Genomic DNA, 15,234 nt, shown 5'->3' on the forward strand with positions numbered 1-15,234 from the left:
TCTGCTGCAGGGAGCACCCTCTCCCCCCACTTGGGGGCTGGAGACTCCGAAGGAAGACGAGGAGAGAAGAGAATGGAGAATCAGACACCAGAAAAACTTTGGGGGATCCAGGGCGGGGAGGAGTGCTGAGAGAAGCGGGGACGAAGCAGGGGGTGGGGTGGGGCAGGGGCGGGAGAGCCTCTGCGGAGTGGCCACGCCCTCCCCGCCCCTCCAGTCTCGCGCTCCGGGCCCTCCCTCTCCTCCCCCTGTCCTCCCCCTCCTCGTCCTACAGCTTCTCCTCCCCGGGTGGATGGCGGCGGCCAGAGTCGGAGCCCCAGCCGCGCTGCCCGTGAGTGACCGCCCCCAGGGGACAGACGGGGAGGCATGGGAGCCCCCTCTCCGGGGTGGGTTACCCCCGGTTTGCTGGGAAAGTTTGAGAAGGGGGGCCGCAGCCGAAGTCGCGGGACGCAGGCATCTCCCGGGCAGGCTGGGTGCGCCGCGCGGTGCCCCTTCTCCCCCTCGCCGCCCTCGCAGCCCCCAGAGGGCAGCGCCCGCACGGGGTGAGCCCCACCCGGCTTCCCGTCTACACCACAGCTCTGGGGCTGCTGCTGTGACCTGGGTCCCGCTCTCAAGAGAAAGAAAACTCAAGCAGGAAAGAAAAGAATCTAGACTCAGCTCCAAGGGGGGGCGGGGGACGGGGACTCGTTCCAGCCCGTGCGGCCCTGGCCTCCCGGCCCAGGGTCACCAGCCCCGGTCCTCCATCCCTCCCCTGGGAGGCTCAGCATCCCCCCACCCCCAGGACTCTCACTTTCCTTGTGTTTTCCTGGCTCCTGTTACTCATGCTGCTACCTTCTCCACCCCCGTCCCCCCCCCATCTTTCTCCGGGAGGCTCCTGCCCCACTGGCTGATATCTCCAGCCTGGTGCCCCCTCCAGCCCTAGAAGGCGATGACCCAGGCCAGGGAGCCATAGCCACAGGGGTCTTCACACTTGCCCAAAGATTTCCTGCAGGAAGGACTTTAAGTAGGAGTTGATGTTCGATCCCTTGGCCGCACAAATCATGCCTTGTGTGTCCAAGGGGAAATGAAAATATACTCCTCCTTGGGATTTTACTATTTCTGTTGGACATCTTTTTTTTTTTAACCTCTCTGACTGTGCTTTCTTCCAATAATAATGATATGTCATTTAATTAGCCTTTCTAATTCTGAAAGAAACAGGAAAAAATAATAAAGAAAAAAATAGAGAAAAAGAGTGCTTGCTAACATACTGTGCAGAACCTGATCTTTGGAAAGTAAAGACTTCATTCCATACTTAACTGTTTTAGTGGGAGATGAGAGTTCACTGTAGCTTATTTTCGGACTACCCCAAACAGATTATTGCAGCCTCTCCCAGGCTAGAAGTTTTCATTTGCCTGACATAAACCGCAGTGTTTGTTGGCATTCTCCAGCCTGGCTACTCACCCTGCATTTCTCTTCCCTCCTACTAGCCCTCCTCTCCATCCCTCTCCCAACTCCCCGACTCCCACTTTCTCATAAACAGGAGTTGTGAAAACAAGGCAGTGGAAGAGGCAAAACTGAGCAGGATCGCAAAGAAAAAAACAGCCTCACTTACTTTAATCCTGAGGCTGTTGCTTCAACTTGACTCCGTTTGGGTAGAGGAATGTTTAGTTCACTTGTGTGGTTTTTATGTCTGTTCTCATTAGGGTTGAATCAGTGTTTCCATGACAGCCTTAGTTCTCTGGGTGCTGAGAAGGAGCTTGTTAATTCTCAGATGGGTCTGCTCAAGCCTGGAATCTGGAGGTTTTTGGATTTTTTCTTTTAAGGGGTTGATCGGGCTTGATATTACAAACTTCTGCCCACTCACTCAGAACTGGAGCAGCCGGGGGCAGCCTGAACTGGGGTTTGCTTCCACGTGACCAAGGAGGAAAAAGCTTTCCTAAGGAGTGAGCTGTCTGAACAGGACTGTGGGGAGTGTTGAACTTTTATTGTTTTTAGGGAGAATGCCCTTCTCAAGAACGTAAGCCATTCCTGTTTCTATATAAACAATAAATGTTGTTGTCACATATGTCTTAGATCAGCTTCAGAACAACCCGTCAAAACAGGTCAAGGTGTTGAACTATTCAGAAATAAAGATTTTTTAAAAAATGAATTTCATTGGAAAGAAACTTCTTTATTTTAAAAAGGATATAATTCATTTTTCTCTGCTGATTGAGTGGGGTAGTTCCCCATTAGTATGAATTAGTAAGGTTTTACTGTGGTTTCAAAATGTCATTGGTAAGAAAGTGTTGTGACTTCCATTCAAAAAGAAAGCCCTTAAAAGTTTTGAACTTGTTTGGCCCTGGTGCTTAGAAAAACAATGCACTCAGATAAAAATCTTCAGTCTCTTCCTCTTCCTGAGAATTTTAAATAGTGTATTTAATGTCCCAGAAGTCAGCCTCATACTATTTGCAAAGAAATTGCCTTTCTGCCGTGTTCAGCTTTTGTACCACCTCATGGAATCTTGTTAAACTGGGTGGTTTGCCATCATGCACAAGGGTTTGCTGTGCAGCCCCAAATGGCTGCTCTGGATTCTGGGGATGTAATGAAGGCTGGCTGATGGAGCAGGTGGTCTGGACGGTGAGATGAAGGCTGCATCCCCAGTTAGCCAATAGAAAGCAGCCAGCTATCATCTGACGGGTCAGATGAGTTGGAAACAGACGAACAGTGGAACCTGCAGAGGAGAAAGGAGGGAAGGGGTTATTTTTACTTCTTATTTGTTTTAAGAAGTAAACCTAAAGGAATATGATGTGGCCTTTTAAAATCATGTTGTACAAGGATACCAAATTATATAGACATGCTTAGGGTATTTTGTTAATTTTTTTTTTTTTTTTTTTTTTTTTTGCGGTACACGGGCCTCTCACTGTTGTGGCCTCTCCCGTTGCGGAGCACAGGCTCCGGACGCGCAGGCTCAGCGGCCATGGCTCACGGGCCCAGCCGCTCTGCGGCATGTGGGATCCTCCCGGACCGGGGCACGAACCCGTGTCCCCTGCATTGGCAGGCGGACTCTCAACCACTGCGCCACCAGGGAAGCCCTGTTTTGTTAAAATTTAAAAGCAGGTTATGAAATAGAAAGCATTGTATCTCACTCTTTGAAAATACACCCCCAAAATACTGGAATTGTATGCCTGAAAATGGATGGTGGGATTACAGGTACTTTTGATTTTCTCTGTGCTTGCCTGTATTTCTCAACATTTTTACAATAGTAATAGCTAACATTTATTGAGTATAAAGCACATACATATAGTATTTCATTTTAAAACTCTTTGAGGTAAGTACTAATATTATTCTCATGCTATAAGATTCAGAAACTAGAATCAGAGGGTTGCATAGCTACTATGTGCTAGAATCAAATCTTGAAATCAGGTCAGTGGCCAAAGTCTATTCATATCAATCACTGCTGTCTACCATCTCCATGCACATGTATTATTATTACTATTTTTAAAATTTAATTTATTAATTTATTTATTAATTGATTTATTTATGGCTGTGTTGGGTCTTGGTTGCTGTGCACGGGCTTTCTCTAGTTGCGGCGAGCGGGGGCTACTCTTTGTTGCGGTGCGTGGGTTTCTCATTGCGGTGGCTTCTCTTGTTGGGAGCACGGGCTCTAGGTGCGCGGGCTTCAGTAGTTGTGGCATGTGGGCTCAGTAGTTGTGGCTCATGGGCTCTAGAGCGCAAGCTTAATAGTTGTGGCACACGGGCTTAGTTGCTCCGCGGCATGTGGGATCTTCCCGGACCAGGGCTTGAACCCGTGGCCCCTGCATTCGCAGGCAGATTCTTAACCACTGTGCCACCAGGGAAGTCCAACATGTATTATTATCGTTATTTTAATTATAAGAAAAAATAGAAAAGGAAGGGAAAGTAATTTGTGGTTCAGTAAGAACTGATATTTTGATTAATTGTAAAATACCTCTATCTCCCATCTCTTCCATCTCCCACTGTCACTTCTCTTTGGAAGTCCTTGGGAATTGCTCCAGACTTAGCCAGAGGTAGCTCACCTTCCCTTGGGAGCCAGCTATACCCATGAGAAATAATCCAGAATTCCTCAGACGCTTCCTGGACAGCCTGGAATTCCAGGAACCCCATGGGATTCTGGAACAGTCCTGGTAAAAGGCAGAATTTTTAAAGACCAGCAAATTATGTCTTCAGAGCCCTACCAGTATGGGTGTTCATTTTTCTTGGCATTGTCAGGGGAGTGAGATGGGTAGGAAGGCCCAGGGAAAGCTGCCAGGCTCCCATTTATCTTATCTACGTGTTATATGGAATGTCAGGATAGGTAGGTCAAGGATTTACCATGGAACAGGAAAGGAAGAGAAAAGTGTATTGCTTCTCGATGTTTATTACTGTGAAAACACAATAATAAACTATTTTTTGGAAGCCTGGCTATGTGGGTGATCCCACGCATTGGCAAGATGAACCAGAGATGGAGATGTTCTGGGGATAGCTCTGGGGAAGAAGCCCACATCCTGTACCACCATGTATGCTCACAGGCAACCAGGCCCCTAGAGGTCACCTTATCCATCCTCTTCCTGGAATATACCTAAAGATGGGCTTTTCTAAAACACTTGGTCATTCAAATAACACACCTTAAGTAGGAGGCTTTATCTCTTTTATTCTTCAAGGAAAAGTTTTCTGAAAGGCTGATGCTTCTAAATCACCTTCTTGTTGAAAAAAAATTGTTAAGAGTCAAGGATCTCTTTCCCACATTATCACACTTGGAACAAAATCCCAGATCTTGTATCTGTTTGACCATATGAGAAATGTCTTTGTGGTCTCAGTGCCAGGAATAGTTCTTGTGAACAACTTGTCTGTTTTGTCTTGTGGGTGCTATGAATCCTTTAATTGACGTTTCCCATTTCCTATTTGGCCAAAAGGAAGACAGGGCCAACTTAGTGGCCTACTTCTAGCATATGCATAGGACTTTATGGCCTGTACTTCGAATAACTAATAACATTATTATATACCTTCTATTTCCTATGTATACTTGGTTCCACCTTTCTCACCTACTTTACCTTGTTTTGTTTTATTTATCCAATGCATTTTGGAGGCTGCTACTTCTGATACCCCACTCCTTCCTTCTGAGTTCATATCAATGGAAATTTAGAAGTTCTTTCATAGAAGGAAGGCCTTTGGTAAACTTTAAAATATTTATATTGCTGAAAATGTCTTTATTTTGCTCTTATAAATGAGAGTTTGACTGAGTGTGGAATTCTGGACTCATAATTATTTTCCTTCAGTATTTGGAACATATTACATAATTGTCTTCTTTTCGTCTATTGCTACTCGTAAGAATACCAAATAACCTTGGGCAAGTTTCCTAATTTCTCTTAGTCTCCTTGTCTATAAAATAGATAATAGTATCCACTTTAAGGATAATGTATGCAGAATGTTAGAATAGTGCCTGCCATATAAGGAAGCACACAATAATTGTTAGCTATTACAATTACTTTTATATTTTTTCAGAATTTCTTGGCTTTCTTGGATTTTACTAGTTCATATAAATGTTAGTTTGTCTAGTTGCACACAGGCAAAAAATCATGTTGGTATTTTTATTGATTTCATTCAATTTATATTCCAGAGAACTGACACCTTTACAATATCAGGTCTTCCCATCTTTTCCTTTTATTCAGGTGAAAGATGACTGGTGATTTCCTCCATAACTGTTTTACACAGCTCTTGCTATATTTATTTTGTATAGGTTTTGTTGATGTTATAAATGTCTTTTTTTCTTATTATAATTTCAAATTGATTATTTGCTGGCCCATAGAAACGTTCCTGATTTTTGAATTTTGATCTTGTATCAAGCATCCCAGTTGACTTCTCTTATTAGTTCTAAGAGTCTGTATGTAGATATTCTCGAAATCTCTAGGTAGACAATCACAAAATAATATTTGTCTTTTCTTTTTAATTCCTTATGACCATATCTTTTTCTTATCTTATTGCATTGGGTAGACCCTCAGTACAGTATTTAATAGTAACAGTGATGGCGAACATCCTTGTCTTCGTACTGTCTTGTAACAAGTGCTTTTAAAATTTCTCCATTAATCGTGAAGTTTGCTTAAGTTTCCAGTAGATATTCTTTATTAAATTAAGGATGTTCCCTCTATTAATATTTTTTAATAACTTAAACATTTTATCATGACTGAGTATTGATTTTATGTAATGCCTTAATGTTTTTATGTAAATTATATGAGGTGATATAATTTTCTTTCTTAATATTATAAAGTGATAATATGAGTATATGTAATTACTTTGAGTCATACTCACATATATATATATATACACATATACAGATGTGTTCTTTTATTCTATGGGATATCATTTGCTAGTATTTTGTTTAGGATTTTTGCAAATGTTCATAAGTGAAACAATTGGTCTATAATTTTCTTTTTTTAAAAAATATTGTTTGGTATCAAGTTTATATTAGTTCCATGAAATAAGTTGGGAAACTTTTTCTCTTTCATATGTATTTTTCTTAAGCAGTTTGTGAGAGATAAAGACTATTTCTTAGAAGTTTGGTAAAATTCATTGTAAAATCCTCTGCACTGCTTAGTCAGGGTATGTGTGTCAAGTTTTTGACAATGCAATTTCATAAATGATTATTGATAGATTTGATCTATTTCTTTTTGATCCAGTTTTGATAATTTGTTTGTTTAGATGATCCATTTCATGTGTTCTCAAATTTATTAGCATAAATTTATTCATAATTTTCTTTTATGGTTTTTATAAATATTGACTATGTTTTAAGATATGTTCCCTTTTTAGTTCTTAATATTTTTTTTGTTGTTGTTTTAATTTATTTATTTTATTTATTTTATTTTTGGCTGTGTTGGGTCTTCGTTGCTGCGTGTGGGCTTTCTCTAGTTGTGGCGAGTGGGGGGGGCTACTCTTTGTTGCGGTGCGTGGGCTTATCATTGCAGTGGCTTCTCTTGTTGCTGAGCATGGGCTCTAGGCGCACAACCTTCAGTAGTTGCAGCACGCGGGCTCAGTAGTGGTGGTGCACGGGCTTAGTTGCTCAGCGGCATGTGGGATCTTCCCGGACCAGGGCTCGAACCCGTGTCCCCTGCATTGGCAGGAGGATTCTTAACCATTGCGCCACCAGGGAAGCCCCTTAATATTGTTTATTTGTGCCATCTCTTTTTAAAAATTAATATAGAAGTCTACTTAATTAGTCTTTTGATAGAAGCAGCTTCTTTCTTATCTATACTTTTTGCTTTTCATTTCTTTTTTTTCCTGTTATTTTTATTATTTTTTCTTTCCATTTCTAGCTACTTGAGTTAACTTCTAGCTCATTTATTTTTTGTTTTTCAATAAATGCAGTTTAGAGAATTCCCTGGCGGGCCAATGGTTAGGACTTGGCACTTTCACTGCCATGGCCCGGGTTCAATCCCTGGTCAGGGAACTAAGATCCCGCAAGATGTGTGGCACGACCAAAAAAATAAATGCATTTTAAAGCTATAAAGTTAGCTCTACATGTTACTTTAGCCACATCATACAAGTTTTGATATGTGTACTTTCATTACCACTTGGCTCTAGACTTTTTTTTTCTATTATAACTTTTTTTTTAATTGGGGTATAGTTGTTTTGCAATGTTATGTTAGTTTCTACTGTACAGTGAAGTGGAGTTCCCTGTGCTATACAGCAGGTTCTCATTAGTTATCTATTTTATACATATTAGCGTATGTATGTCAATCCCATTTTCATATTTCTTTTATTTTCTTTTTAACCCATGGATTTAATTTTCCATTTTCAACTTTTAAAAAAGCTTTTTCTTAACTTTATTTAAATTATTGTTGATTTCTAATTTAGTTGCATTATGAAAAGACAGCATGGTTTGTATAATAGCAATCCTCTGTGTCCGATTACATAAACAATTTTTCCAAATATTTCATGTGTGGTTTAAAAGAAAAATATATTCCCTGCTTGGTGGCTGTAGCATTCTATATCAATCTAACAGGTCAAACCTATTAACTGTGTTTTTCAAATTTCTCATGTTCTTTCTGATTTTCTTTTGCCTGCTTTCCGAGTTCTCTTCAGTTTCTTGAGAAAGGAATGTTAAAATCTTCCACTCTGTGGATTTGTCAATTTCTCCTTGTAATCCATCAATGTTTATGCAAGTTCATGATTGTTATTTCTCTGGGGTGAATTTATTATGTTATGTACTGTCCTCTGTTGATGCTTTTGGCATAAATTCTATTTTGCCTGAAATTAATGTTGGTATACCTACTTCCTCTTGGTTATTACTTTTTGTATGTCTTTTTATATCCTTTTATATTAACTTCTCTCTATAATTTTGCCTTAATTGTTAATCTTAGGAACAGTTTTTATGTGTAGCTTCATTTTCATTTTTATTATAACCTGAAAATGTGTCTTTTTAATAATTGAGTTTAAACTTTTACATTCTTTGTAATTTATATGCATTTGACCTCTTTCTGCCGTCTTAAGTTTTTGTTTTTCCTATTTAGCATTTTTTGTTTGCTTCTTTTATACTTCTTTGCATAGTTTTCTTTGGATTGATCATGTTTTATATATTCCTACTTCTGTCAACTGTTTTGAAAGACAAAATTCTATTTGTATTACCTTTTAGTATTCATAAATTTTTAACATGTGCATCCATTGAATCTAAAGTTAATCAATTTCTCTATTTCCTGTCAACAATGCAGTGGCCTTAGATGGCTTTAAACCTAATCTGCCTCTCTTCTGATCTTCCTGGTTATTGTGGTCTAGTGGTTTAATCCCACATTGTGTATAGTCCTCTCCCCACCCCTGCAACTAGTCATCATTGTTATTTCCACTTTTTTTTTTCTTTTTTACAGTCAAAATTTATTTAACTTTACCAATTTCTTATCTCAACATTCCCTCTTGCATACCATTCTATACTTCTGTGTTCATTTTCTTCATACTAATAATTTTTTCACTGAAGGTCTAGAGTTGTAATACTCCAATCTTGTGGGTAGTTTTGGTTTTGTTTTGAAATTGTCTTTATTCATGTCCCACTTGAGAGAGAATTTATCAAGGTATAGAATTCTAAGTCGATATTTTCCCCTCAGCGTTTTGTAAGTTATTACTCCACTGTCTTTTCATCTCAGTTGTTCCTTATGGGAAATCTCTTTTCGGTCTGCCATTCCTTTGCAGGCAATTTATTTTCTCTCTTGGAGACTTTCAGTCTGATCTTTTTGTCTTTCATGTTGTGCCTTTTCATTATAATGTGTCCAGGGATAGTCTGTTTTTATATATCCTACTTGGAATTCAGTGTGCTCGTTAATCTGAAGACTCATCTCTGTTTTCATATCTAAAGGTTTCTCAGTTGTTTTCTCCACAAATCTATTTTAAAGTAATTATTGAGCACTTATTGTGTATCAGGAATGCTTCCAGGTGCTAGAGATATAGAAATGAGCATAAGAGACAAACGCCCCTACCCTGATATTGAGTCCCTCATACTCTGTGTTCTCTCCTTTTGAAATACCCATTAGGCAAATGTTGAACCTTCTCATTTTATCTTCTATGCCTTCTTCGTCTAAGATTTCTCTTTCATACTACAATGGACGCTTGAACAATGCACGAGTTAGGAGTGATGACCCTCTGTGCAACTGAAAATCTGTTTATAACTTATAGTTGGCCCTTCATATATGCAGTTCTTTTGTATCTGCAGTTCCTCCAAGTCCGTGGTTCCACATCTCCCAGATTCAACCGTGGACCGTGTAGTACTGTAGTATTTACTGTTGAAAAAAATCTGCGTATAAGTGGACCCTCATGGTTCAAACCCATATTGTTCAAGGGTCAACTATATATATCTCTTTATCTCTCAGCTGTATTCTGAGTGATTTTTTTAGTTCTATTTTCCAGTTTATTAATTTTTTTCAACTGCATTTGGTCTACTGTTCAACCCATCCATTGTTTTTTTTTTAATTTAATGTCTATATATTTTTATTTCTAGAATTTCTATTTGGTACTTGATATCTACTGTTCTTTTTTTTTAATATTATCTCTTTGCCTTTTAATTTCTAGTCCTTTTTATGTCTTACAGTATTTTAAACATGTTGTAGTTTTAGATTTTTTGTTATTTCTGCTTTTGAATTTTTTAATTACGATTCATTTTCTCTTGTGTCTTGCATCTTCATTAGGAGTTGTGTTCCATAGAAATCCTATGTACCTCAGGATTGCTAGCATAGCACTATAAAGTGATTTCACATTTGTTCCTGCTGATCCTCTCTGGGTTTTACCCATTCCAAATTAGCCTTTTTGTTAATGTCTTGGCGTACAGGCCCTGTATAACCTGAAAGTATGCATTTAAACCTTGTTCCTGCATTGTGCTGTAAGCCTGGATTTCAAATTTTTTTAGGTCACTCGTTTTCTACTCTTTGCCCAAGCAGATGACAAGCTTTCTTACGGTTTTCCTCAGATTGGCAAGTGATGTTCCTCTCGAACTCTTTCACTTATGAAGTAGGGCTTTATGACCTCCAGCCTTATGTAATTGCTTCACTGACAGCTCCTGGCATCAGGTGGCCATCAGGTGGACTCCCCCCACTGCATGCACGTCATTAAAGTCTCAGCCGCCAGCCATTTAGGCCTCTAACTGGTCTGGATGGTTCCATGAGGCCTTTAGCTTCAGCTTCCACTGACTGATCTGCTTTGACTTCCCTCCTTATTTCTGGTATCTGGAGATTTCTGTTTTATCTATGTTTTATGTGGTAATATTTGTTGTTACAGCTTTGTTCAGTGTTTTGAAGTGTTTGGATTGGAAGGCGTAATTTCTTATGTCAACTCAACCTGTCATATTGACTGAAGTTTTTAACTACTGATTTTAAAGTTTTTATGTAAAGTAGAATACAAGTAAGTAAATGCATCTACGTTAGCCCCTGGATGTGAAATCCGCTGCTACTGAATGAATGCAGCGGAGAAGAGGCCCTAACAGTACAGTGTGCTAACACCAGCATCACAGGGGGACTCTGCACTGTGGGATGGTGTCTCACTCAACATCTGGCCACATGTTCTTAGTCCAGAAGGGATCTGAATTTCCTCAGCACCGTTCCAGTCCCCAAATGCTGTCCTTTAGATTCTTTATAGTAGATTAAAACCTTCTCACAATCAACCAGCATCCTAACTCATACCGATGTTGAGAAGAAAAGCCTTTATGGAGAGGTTCCTGTTCCCTTTGGTCATGGAGATGATGTTCTCTCTCCCCTGACATGTGTGTTTACTTGTGTCTCTAACAGTGCAGAGAGGTTTACATTGAAAAATTGATTCTTTACTTGTGGCTGATAGCATCTCTGGGAATGTTGATCGAGATCAGCAGAGCTTGTTTATAATGTTTAAAGAAATCTATATAGACATATCTTTCCCATAGCTCCCAACAAATTCTATTATTTTAAGGAAACCAAAGCAGCAGTCATCTTTGGCCTTCTTCTCTGGCCCTCACATCTATGTGGTAATGGAAGAGAAATGGACTTAGGAGTCAAGCAGATCTGGGGTTGAATCCAAGCTTTGCCACTAACTTAGATGTGTGGCTCACTGGGTTCAGGCTGCTATAACAAAATACCGCAGACCAGGTGGCTTATTAACAATAGAGATTTATTTCTCACAGTTCTAGAGACTAGAAGTCCAAGATCAGGGTGCTGGCATGGTTCTGGTGAGAACCCTCTTCCAGGCTGCAGATGGCCAACTTCTGTCTGTGTGACTGCATGGTAGAAGGGGTGAGCTAGCTCTCTGAGGCTTCATTTATAAGAATCCCCATCATGAGGGCTCCACTTCCATGACCGAACCACCTTCCAAAGGCCCCACCTCCTAATACCATCACCTTGGAGGTTAGGATTTTGACATGTGAATTTTGGGGAGACACAAACATTCAGACCATAGCAGTGGCTTTGGGCAAGTTACTTAACATCTCTGGGGCCAAGTTTCCTTTTCCATAAAACAGTGATAATAAAACCTACCTCAAAAGGTTGTTCTGAAGATTAAGTGAGATAACAGGGAATAACATGGGCCACGTGCTTGGCATATGTTAATGCTCACAAATGTTAGTTTCCTCCCATCATCTCCCTTCCCCTGCATTGGTTCTTCTGAACCAGGATTGTGCTTCAGAAGTTCTAATCAGAGAGACCTCTGGGGAGAGGCCATGGGTACGTCTCCCAATATATTATATTTTCTTGGTAATCAGTTTAGATTTCTCTTGGACGAATTTCCACCATTTTTATTTTGCATCTGTACCACTTCTTCATAGCCCTCCCAGCCTATGGATCAACCTTTCTATAGAATAACTATGTTATTACTTAAGAACCATGCCTCTCTTAACCAGGAATATCTCTTTGCTTTATTTGTTGGTGCTTCTGTTCTTTAAGGAGATAAAAAACCTTCCATTTCATTTTAGAATATAACCTTTTAAATGCAAAGACCTCAGAGAGCGTACATAAATAACAGAACTACTGCTGGGACTAGGTTTTCCCAAGAGACATCATGAAGGCCCTGAGTGATTGAGGGGTAGGTGGGGTTAGGGAATTGACAAAGAAGAGGCAGCCATAGTGGATAGAAGAACCGAAGGTATTTCTTAAGGATTTCACAAGATGTAAAATCGGCCTATTTTACAACAATCATTTATCCAGGCCTGTGGAATCTGTACTTGGCCCAGAGCTTTTTTATGTGTCTTATCAGAAATAATAATAATGATAGTTATGACTGTTCTTAAGTAGAGGAAAAGGACATCATGAAAACAGAACATAATTGGAATTATGGATATGCTTCCATATAAATGTCTGTGGCTCAGAGCACAAAAATAACTTTTCTTGCAGAGCTAAGCCAGGAGTTTCATGGAAGCGGCATTGAGAATCTAATTTAAAACAGCCGTGGCCCAGAACTTCAGAGTTGGGGCTGGCACATTGGCCTCTGTTCATCACTTTGAATGTTTTTTGGTTTTTCTCCCCCCTAGCTCATGATAACTCATATTCAGGCCAATTTGGAGGCCCTAGAAAATGGTAATTGATGCCATCAACCTTGCTTTTGTTGGCCTCAGTTTACCGTTAATACAAACATAGAGAAATGTTTTAATCTCAGATTTTTACAACTGAGAACCCCGCCCCCCTCCTCCCACTGTGCAGCTCCAGGCCTGTTGCTAGTTTGTGGCTTGAAGCAGAACCTTGTAAACTTTGTGAAAGTCCCTGGCTAGTCGTGACTGCAGTGGAAGGTGCCTAGTTGGGGTCATTCTAGGTAGCACACGGGTGGTCAGGTGTCCCTGATTCTCAGAAAAATTATCGTGGGGGAGGGTGGGGAATAGCAGTCAGGCTTTCCTAGGAACTGGGTGATAATCTGAGAATCTTCCAATTCCAAGAAGGCTCAGACCTTCCTAGATGAACATTTTTCCCTCATAAGGAAGGAAATTATTTTAGGGTTTCCACCTCATCCTCCCTTCATTCGTCTTTGACTCTGAACTCCCAGTGAGGATGGCCCTGTACCGCACCTGATGGGGTACCCGGCTTGAGACAGCCCCCTGCTTGTTGAGATGTGCCTCATCCCCACCCACACGTTCCCCACTCCAGCCAGATGCTCCTACTTACCCACTCACACGTGCCCATCCGCATGCTCACATAGGCTCTCACCGGCTCTGGGTGGAACCTGGCTGCAAAGTCCCCCACTTGTGGCATGCTTGCTGTTGGTCTGGCCGGAGGGGACGCCTTTCCCAGATCCTCACAAGGGCGCAGTGTGGGCCCCGCAACTGCATCGTGCCTACAGAGACCCGCAGAATCTCACCACCTGAGACAGGTGCTGGCTCCTTCATTGGTTTCCTAGTCTGTCTGTGCTCTTCATCCTCTGTTCCTGTGGAGAACTGGATCCTTTAATCCCATCCCTCCTGGAACTTTTCTGTTTGTCCTATTTCTGACTTGTTGCCTTGCTCTGACCTGACTTATTCATGCTTCTGGGACCCGACCGTACTTTGTTTAGGGCTTGTCCATCCCCATCCCCTTTTGGTAGATGTGGTTCATGCAAGCAGCCATCACTTATGGAACAGCTGCTCTGTCTGAGGCTCCTGCACACCACGACTTGTGGTGACGCTACAGCCAACATCACTTTTCTGGTGCCACCACGTCACTGTGGAGAATGATGAAGGTGATGTGGTTCTGCACAGTTTTGCGGAAATTGCCCCAGGCCACGAGAGAGGTACGGGAAAACAATCTCTTCTCTTTTCTAATATTTCAGCCTTTAAAACTACGTGTGTGTAGGCTGGAACCATCAGGTTCAACCCTGGTTTCTTTCCTGGATTCCTGCCAGAGCTTCCTGTCTGGTTTTCCTGCCTCTGGCCTCACCCCTTGCACTCCATCCTCCACCGTCAGAACTTTCTAAAATTCTTATCTGATCCTGTTTATTCTCTCTCTAAATTCTTGCACTGAATCCTGTTGCCTTTAGGATAAAATCAAACTACTCAGCATGCTACAGCAGGGCTTCTGCACCTTACTCACCCGTCTGCCTCTTTTGCTGTGTCACCCGCACGAACTCCTGGCCTCAGCCACGCCCGTCTACCTGCAGCAGCAGCCCCTCCCTGGGTTTACACACACACTCGCCTCTCTCCACTCTGTTCTGCCTGATCAACTTATACCATCCTTCAGGATTCATCTCAGAAGCCCACTCTTCCTGAGGCCTTTTCAAACCACCAGAACCAGCAGCTTTATTCCTATCAAAATTATGGACATTACCACCATCTCTGGCACCAATCTTAATGAAGCATGTGGCTTAATTAAGTACTGCAGTGCCCTGCCTTGGGCTTTATCACATTAACATAACATTTGAGAATTGTCCCTGCTAGACAGAGACTGCCCTGGGGTCACAGACTGTGCCTTTTTCACTTGCACCAGTGCACAGCATAGTGTTAAGGGTGCTCAGTTATCATATTGTTGAGTGAATGTGAGCATGCATGAAAGAATTAACTAATTCACACACACACACACACACACTGCGTGTGCACACACACAGCAGGATGTAGATCTGTATGGAAACTTACTTCAACTCTTACTGGGATATTTACAAAGCACATAGTAGGTGCTCAGTGAATATCTGTTGAGTCAAAGAAAGAATGAATGCACATACACACAGACTATGGAAAATTTACTCCAAAATGTACCCTGAGCTGCAGTGTAGCCTCGCTTCCTCTAACTGCAGTAGAGAGAATGTGGGACTGGAAAACCAGAGATTAGAGTTCACGTTCATCTTCCTGACTACGTTAGCTGTGTGCCTCGC

General features: G+C 41.3%; 1 protein-coding gene across 1 annotated transcript in view; it reads left to right on the top strand.

The window, feature by feature from the left end:
* Nucleotides 1-255: 255 nt before the first annotated feature.
* The window catches only part of LOC309833722 (stonin-1), a 53,490-nt gene continuing 38,511 nt past the window's right edge, over nucleotides 256-15,234 (top strand). The window contains exon 1 of the mRNA XM_082672162.1: nucleotides 256-328. The gene's annotated coding sequence lies outside the window, so the exon portion shown is untranslated. The remainder of the gene's footprint in view (nucleotides 329-15,234) is intronic.

Source organism: Grampus griseus (assembly GCF_964374135.1).
Source record: "Grampus griseus genome assembly, chromosome: 15".
In the NCBI taxonomy this organism is placed as follows: Eukaryota; Metazoa; Chordata; class Mammalia; order Artiodactyla; family Delphinidae; genus Grampus; species Grampus griseus.